A 7,500-nucleotide genomic window follows, 5' to 3' on the forward strand; every position below is an offset into this window, starting at 1 on the left:
TGAAAGACTCTGCTCACAATCACAACCACACGGCAGCCACACACTCTTATCACGCACTACTCTCCGCCTGTAACACGCACACAGACAATATGTAAGCACCAGCATGGAACAACACCCAGTGCATCCTCTCCGCCACATGAGACAATCCACACTGTCATAACCAGACTGGGAGGTCCACTCAGAAAACGGAATATCCCACCCCCCCGACAACCACCATTGCTCAGCTAAGCCACCAACACCCACACATGTCCTACACAGGGGTGCACCCAACATCACAATACTGCCTCCTCTCACAGCACACAAACAATGGCAGGAATGAAAGACACAGGTCTGCCACAAGCATGGAATCGGAGCGCCGCCTGTCATGAGCCAAAGGTGCATCCTGACGTGGCAAATCAGATGATGCCGCAGGCATCCACTTACTATAATCACAATCAACAAACCGACCGGCCGCCCCCCCCCCCCCCCCATTACACCTTTCCATACAACAATGTGTACCTTAACCTAAACTATACTGTACCTTAACCTAAACTATACTGTACCTTAACCTAAACTATACTGTACCTTAACCTAAACTATACTGTACCTTAACCTAAACTATACTGTACCTTAACCTAAACTATACTGTACCTTAACCTAAACTATACTGTACCTTAACCTAACCTATACGGTACCTCAACCTAACCTATATTGTGCCTCAACCTAACCTATGTTGCGCCTTAACCTAACCTATGTTGCGCCTTAACCTAACCTATGTTGCGCCTTAACCTAACCTATGTTGCGCCTTAACCTAACCTATGTTGCGCCTTAACCTAACCTATGTTGCGCCTTAACCTAACCTATGTTGCGCCTTAACCTAACCTATGTTGCGCCTTAACCTAACCTATGTTGCGCCTTAACCTAACCTATGTTGCGCCTTAACCTAACCTATGTTGCGCCTTAACCTAACCTATGTTGCGCCTTAACCTAACCTATGTTGCGCCTTAACCTAACCTATGTTGCGCCTTAACCTAACCTATGTTGCGCCTTAACCTAACCTATGTTGCGCCTTAACCTAACCTATGTTGCGCCTTAACCTAACCTATGTTGCGCCTTAACCTAACCTATGTTGCGCCTTAACCTAACCTATGTTGCGCCTTAACCCAACCTATGTTGCGCCTTAACCCAACCTATGTTGCGCCTTAACCCAACCTATGTTGCGCCTTAACCCAACCTATGTTGCGCCTTAACCCAACCTATGTTGCGCCTTAACCCAACCTATGTTGCGCCTTAACCCAACCTATGTTGCGCCTTAACCCAACCTATGTTGGGCCTTAACCCAACCTATGTTGGGCCTTAACCCAACACACGTTGGGCCTTAACCCAACACACGTTGGGCCTTAACCCAACACACGTTGGGCCTTAACCCAACACACGTTGGGCCTTAACCCAACACACGTTGGGCCTTAACCCAACACACGTTGGGCCTTAACCCAACACACGTTGGGCCTTAACCCAACACACGTTGGGCCTTAACCCAACACACGTTGGGCCTTAACCCAACACACGTTGGGCCTTAACCCAACACACGTTGGGCCTTAACCCAACACACGTTGGGCCTTAACCCAACACACGTTGGGCCTTAACCCAACACACGTTGGGCCTTAACCCAACACACGTTGGGCCTTAACCCAACACACGTTGGGCCTTAACCCAACACACGTTGGGCCTTAACCCAACACACGTTGGGCCTTAACCTGCTCTGTAATTGTCATACGACGCGTTAAATTAGTGTAGTGTTGCCTAACTGCAACCCCCGCAATATAGTTTGCTACTCGCACTGCCCGGTCCCCAGTGTATCGCTTCATGTTAAACACCTTGCAGCTATACACTGTAATGTGGATGGCAGCAGGACGTACATGCTCAATGCCCTTTGCAGTTGTTCATTGGCATTTGCAGTTGTTCATTGGCATTCGCATGGCGAAGCACTTAGCCTACGCTGTGGTACGGCCTGTGTCAACTGTCCGCTGATGTTGTACGTCCAAATCACACACTGTACTGCACATTGGTCCTCATGTACTGAATGATACATCGTGGTACATGTGACCGTACAACGACTGCGCCAACAACGGCGAACCATGCGGTCCAAATGTTGTGCACTCAGCTACGTGTCGTCTCCCTATAAGAGCTGGATTGCAGTGTGGTATGCCCTGGATGGCGATCAGCATGAGCCGTCTGTTGATGTAGTGGCGCGTGTTGTCAGACGTAGTCGTCTCTTCTCACACACCGTGATAGCATGGTGCACTGCGTTCCACATCTGCGACATGCGACAGAGGCCGGTTGACAGTCGTTCGCGCAATGGACATCGCATACGTACGGGGGCCACCTTCCACGTGTTCGCGAAGCGTGCACATGTTGTTGCGTGTATGTGGGCAGACATAGTGTGTCGTGACACCTGACACAGGCATGCAACAATCGTTGAATTTGCAAATGGCGATGGACGCCTACGTTTGCTGGTGACGTTACGCAAATGAACAACTGGTAAACCGTTGTGGTGCGGTTGTTCTCGCTAGAGGTGAATCAGTGATGGCGACGATCGGTTGAGCTACCAACCGGTTGTTCCAGCGATACCCACCATGCCCACGAACGTGAATGGCATCTGGGTGTGAAGCGATACGCGGCGGTGGCTGGGTGGGACCGTCCCCGGCCGGTGAGGGGGGGCCTCCCGGCGTGCTGGCCGCGCGGTGCGTGGGCGCACGCGCTACAGCCGGCTGGTGGGGGCGGCCAGTGGCAGGCGCGCCGGCCGACGGAGGCGGCAGGCGGCGCAGCTGCGCGCCGGCGCACCCTGCACGCGGCGCCGTGCGGCCAAAGTAGGTCCTCGCGGGCCCGGTGCGAAGCGCGGTGGACATCTGCAGTGTGCTGGTCCGATTGAGGACTGTGTGCGCTGAGGATGCGCCGCCGCCCGGCGCTCGGCGCCGCGACGCCGTCTGCTGCTCGGTCGCCTCTGCGGTTCTCGCAGGTGGTTTGTATCGCAGCTGTGCGGACGTGTTGGCGCGTGCGCTGTGCTGGGAGAGTTCGCTTCGGCACCCAAGTGGGGCTTTTGTCCTTCTGTGGCGCTGGCGTTGGAGCTGCCGGTCACCGTAGGTGGCGCGTGTTGTCTCCCGCCGGCAATGCCACGACAGCACGCTCCCGGGCCTCTGTCGGCAGCGGCAAGCTCAGTTGGGAGCACGGGTGGTCGCACCTAAAGCGTCTACTCGCCAAACCCCGGGCGATTGCGCCTCTCTCGAACCCGACCAAGTACTTAGGACGGCGCTGCGCGCCGCCGGGACCTGAGAGGGTTTCGAGGTGTATGGTGCAGGGGAGCTCAGCCTCCTCCTGTTTGCAGAATAATTGAGCGGACGCTTGCGTGTTCGCGCGGGCCCCCGGGACACACTCCCGGGCGGCCGGCTGCTCAGCTCTAGTTGACGCAGCTCCCTGGTTGATCCTGCCAGTAGTCATATGCTTGTCTCAAAGATTAAGCCATGCATGTCTCAGTACAAGCCGCATTAAGGTGAAACCGCGAATGGCTCATTAAATCAGTTATGGTTCCTTAGATCGTACCCACGTTACTTGGATAACTGTGGTAATTCTAGAGCTAATACATGCAAACAGAGTCCCGACCAGAGATGGAAGGGACGCTTTTATTAGATCAAAACCAATCGGTCGGCTCGTCCGGTCCGTTTGCCTTGGTGACTCTGAATAACTTTGGGCTGATCGCACGGTCCTCGTACCGGCGACGCATCTTTCAAATGTCTGCCTTATCAACTGTCGATGGTAGGTTCTGCGCCTACCATGGTTGTAACGGGTAACGGGGAATCAGGGTTCGATTCCGGAGAGGGAGCCTGAGAAACGGCTACCACATCCAAGGAAGGCAGCAGGCGCGCAAATTACCCACTCCCGGCACGGGGAGGTAGTGACGAAAAATAACGATACGGGACTCATCCGAGGCCCCGTAATCGGAATGAGTACACTTTAAATCCTTTAACGAGTATCTATTGGAGGGCAAGTCTGGTGCCAGCAGCCGCGGTAATTCCAGCTCCAATAGCGTATATTAAAGTTGTTGCGGTTAAAAAGCTCGTAGTTGGATTTGTGTCCCACGCTGTTGGTTCACCGCCCGTCGGTGTTTAACTGGCATGTATCGTGGGACGTCCTGCCGGTGGGGCGAGCTGAAGGCGTGCGACGCGCCTCGTGCGTGCTCGTGCGTCCCGAGGCGGACCCCGTTGCAATCCTACCAGGGTGCTCTTGAGTGAGTGTCTCGGTGGGCCGGCACGTTTACTTTGAACAAATTAGAGTGCTTAAAGCAGGCAAGCCCGCCTGAATACTGTGTGCATGGAATAATGGAATAGGACCTCGGTTCTATTTTGTTGGTTTTCGGAACCCGAGGTAATGATTAATAGGGACAGGCGGGGGCATTCGTATTGCGACGTTAGAGGTGAAATTCTTGGATCGTCGCAAGACGAACAGAAGCGAAAGCATTTGCCAAGTATGTTTTCATTAATCAAGAACGAAAGTTAGAGGTTCGAAGGCGATCAGATACCGCCCTAGTTCTAACCATAAACGATGCCAGCCAGCGATCCGCCGCAGTTCCTCCGATGACTCGGCGGGCAGCCTCCGGGAAACCAAAGCTTTTGGGTTCCGGGGGAAGTATGGTTGCAAAGCTGAAACTTAAAGGAATTGACGGAAGGGCACCACCAGGAGTGGAGCCTGCGGCTTAATTTGACTCAACACGGGAAACCTCACCAGGCCCGGACACCGGAAGGATTGACAGATTGATAGCTCTTTCTTGATTCGGTGGGTGGTGGTGCATGGCCGTTCTTAGTTGGTGGAGCGATTTGTCTGGTTAATTCCGATAACGAACGAGACTCTAGCCTGCTAACTAGTCGCGTGACATCCTTCGTGCTGTCAGCGATTACTTTTCTTCTTAGAGGGACAGGCGGCTTCTAGCCGCACGAGATTGAGCAATAACAGGTCTGTGATGCCCTTAGATGTTCTGGGCCGCACGCGCGCTACACTGAAGGAATCAGCGTGTCTTCCTAGGCCGAAAGGTCGGGGTAACCCGCTGAACCTCCTTCGTGCTAGGGATTGGGGCTTGCAATTGTTCCCCATGAACGAGGAATTCCCAGTAAGCGCGAGTCATAAGCTCGCGTTGATTACGTCCCTGCCCTTTGTACACACCGCCCGTCGCTACTACCGATTGAATGATTTAGTGAGGTCTTCGGACTGGTACGCGGCATTGACTCTGTCGTTGCCGATGCTACCGGAAAGATGACCAAACTTGATCATTTAGAGGAAGTAAAAGTCGTAACAAGGTTTCCGTAGGTGAACCTGCGGAAGGATCATTACCGACTAGACTGCATGTCTTTCGATGTGCGTGTCGTGTCGCGCAACACGCTACCTGTACGGCTCGCAGTAGCCGTGCGCCGCGTGCGGAACCACGCGTGCTTCTCAAAACTAACGCCAATGTTGTGTGGTACGAGCGCTGAAGCGCTGGAGCGGCTGGCCTGCGGCACCTGGCGCCTGGCGCCGGTTTTGAATGACTTTCGCCCGACTGCCTGTCCGCTCCGGTGTGGAGCCGTACGACGCCCATCGGCCGTGAGGCCGTTGGACACAGAACGCTTGAACAGGGGCCGCCACACGCCTACGTCCCGCCTATGCAACTGTCTTGAAAGAGACAGTGGAAACTAAGAAAAGATCACCCAGGACGGTGGATCACTCGGCTCGTGGGTCGATGAAGAACGCAGCAAATTGCGCGTCGACATGTGAACTGCAGGACACATGAACATCGACGTTTCGAACGCACATTGCGGTCCATGGATTCCGTTCCCGGGCCACGTCTGGCTGAGGGTCGGCTACGTATACTGAAGCGCGCGGCGTTTGCCCCGCTTCGCAGACCTGGGAGCGTCGCGGCCGCCTGTGGGGCCGGCCGCGCCTCCTTAAACGTGCGATGCGCGCCCGTCGCCTGGCGGTTCGCATACCGGTACTTACTCGGTAGCGTGCACAGCCGGCTGGCGGTGTGGCGTGCGACACCTCGTACAACGACCTCAGAGCAGGCGAGACTACCCGCTGAATTTAAGCATATTACTAAGCGGAGGAAAAGAAACTAACAAGGATTCCCCCAGTAGCGGCGAGCGAACAGGGAAGAGTCCAGCACCGAACCCCGCAGGCTGCCGCCTGTCGTGGCATGTGGTGTTTGGGAGGGTCCACTACCCCGACGCCTCGCGCCGAGCCCAAGTCCAACTTGAATGAGGCCACGGCCCGTAGAGGGTGCCAGGCCCGTAGCGGCCGGTGCGAGCGTCGGCGGGACCTCTCCTTCGAGTCGGGTTGCTTGAGAGTGCAGCTCCAAGTGGGTGGTAAACTCCATCTGAGACTAAATATGACCACGAGACCGATAGCGAACAAGTACCGTGAGGGAAAGTTGAAAAGAACTTTGAAGAGAGAGTTCAAAAGTACGTGAAACCGTTCTGGGGTAAACGTGAGAAGTCCGAAAGGTCGAACGGGTGAGATTCACGCCCATCCGGCCACTGGCCTCCGCCCTCGGCAGATGGGGCCGGCCGCCCGCGCGGAGCAATCCGCGGCGGGGTCGTGTCCGGTTGCCTTTCCACTCGCCGCGGGGTGGGGCCGTTCCGGTGTGCGGTGGGCCGCACTTCTCCCCTAGTAGGACGTCGCGACCCGCTGGGTGCCGGCCTACGGCCCGGGTGCGCAGCCTGTCCTTCCGCGGGCCTCGGTTCGCGTCTGTTGGGCAGAGCCCCGGTGTCCTGGCTGGCTGCCCGGCGGTATATCTGGAGGAGTCGATTCGCCCCTTTGGGCGCTCGGGCTCCCGGCAAGCGCGCGCGGTTCTTCCCGGATGACGGACCTACCTGGCCCGGCCCCGGACCCGCGCCGCTGTTGGCTCGGGATGCTCTCGGGCGGAATAATCGCTCCCGTCAGCGGCGCTTCAGCTTTGGACAATTTCACGACCCGTCTTGAAACACGGACCAAGGAGTCTAACATGTGCGCGAGTCATTGGGCTGTACGAAACCTAAAGGCGTAATGAAAGTGAAGGTCTCGCCTTGCGCGGGCCGAGGGAGGATGGGGCTTCCCCGCCCTTCACGGGGCGGCGGCCTCCGCACTCCCGGGGCGTCTCGTCCTCATTGCGAGGTGAGGCGCACCTAGAGCGTACACGTTGGGACCCGAAAGATGGTGAACTATGCCTGGCCAGGACGAAGTCAGGGGAAACCCTGATGGAGGTCCGTAGCGATTCTGACGTGCAAATCGATCGTCGGAGCTGGGTATAGGGGCGAAAGACTAATCGAACCATCTAGTAGCTGGTTCCCTCCGAAGTTTCCCTCAGGATAGCTGGTGCTCGTACGAGTCTCATCCGGTAAAGCGAATGATTAGAGGCCTTGGGGCCGAAACGACCTCAACCTATTCTCAAACTTTAAATGGGTGAGATCTCCGGCTTGCTTGATATGCTGAAGCCGCGAGCAAACGACTCGGATCGGA

General features: G+C 55.9%; 2 non-coding genes and 1 pseudogene across 2 annotated transcripts; all 3 read left to right on the forward strand.

The window, feature by feature from the left end:
• Positions 1-3,450: 3,450 nt before the first annotated feature.
• Positions 3,451-5,360, forward strand: LOC126434276 (small subunit ribosomal RNA). Its single transcript, XR_007579099.1, has one exon. It is a non-coding gene; the product is annotated as a small subunit ribosomal RNA (ribosomal RNA).
• A 351-nt stretch (positions 5,361-5,711) lies between these two features.
• On the forward strand, positions 5,712-5,866 carry LOC126434274 (5.8S ribosomal RNA). Its single transcript, XR_007579098.1, has one exon. It is a non-coding gene; the product is annotated as a 5.8S ribosomal RNA (ribosomal RNA).
• A 188-nt stretch (positions 5,867-6,054) lies between these two features.
• The window catches only part of LOC126434237 (large subunit ribosomal RNA), a 4,565-nt pseudogene continuing 3,119 nt past the window's right edge, over positions 6,055-7,500 (forward strand).

Source organism: Schistocerca serialis, unplaced genomic scaffold (assembly GCF_023864345.2).
Source record: "Schistocerca serialis cubense isolate TAMUIC-IGC-003099 unplaced genomic scaffold, iqSchSeri2.2 HiC_scaffold_1185, whole genome shotgun sequence".
Taxonomy (NCBI): Eukaryota; Metazoa; Arthropoda; class Insecta; order Orthoptera; family Acrididae; genus Schistocerca; species Schistocerca serialis.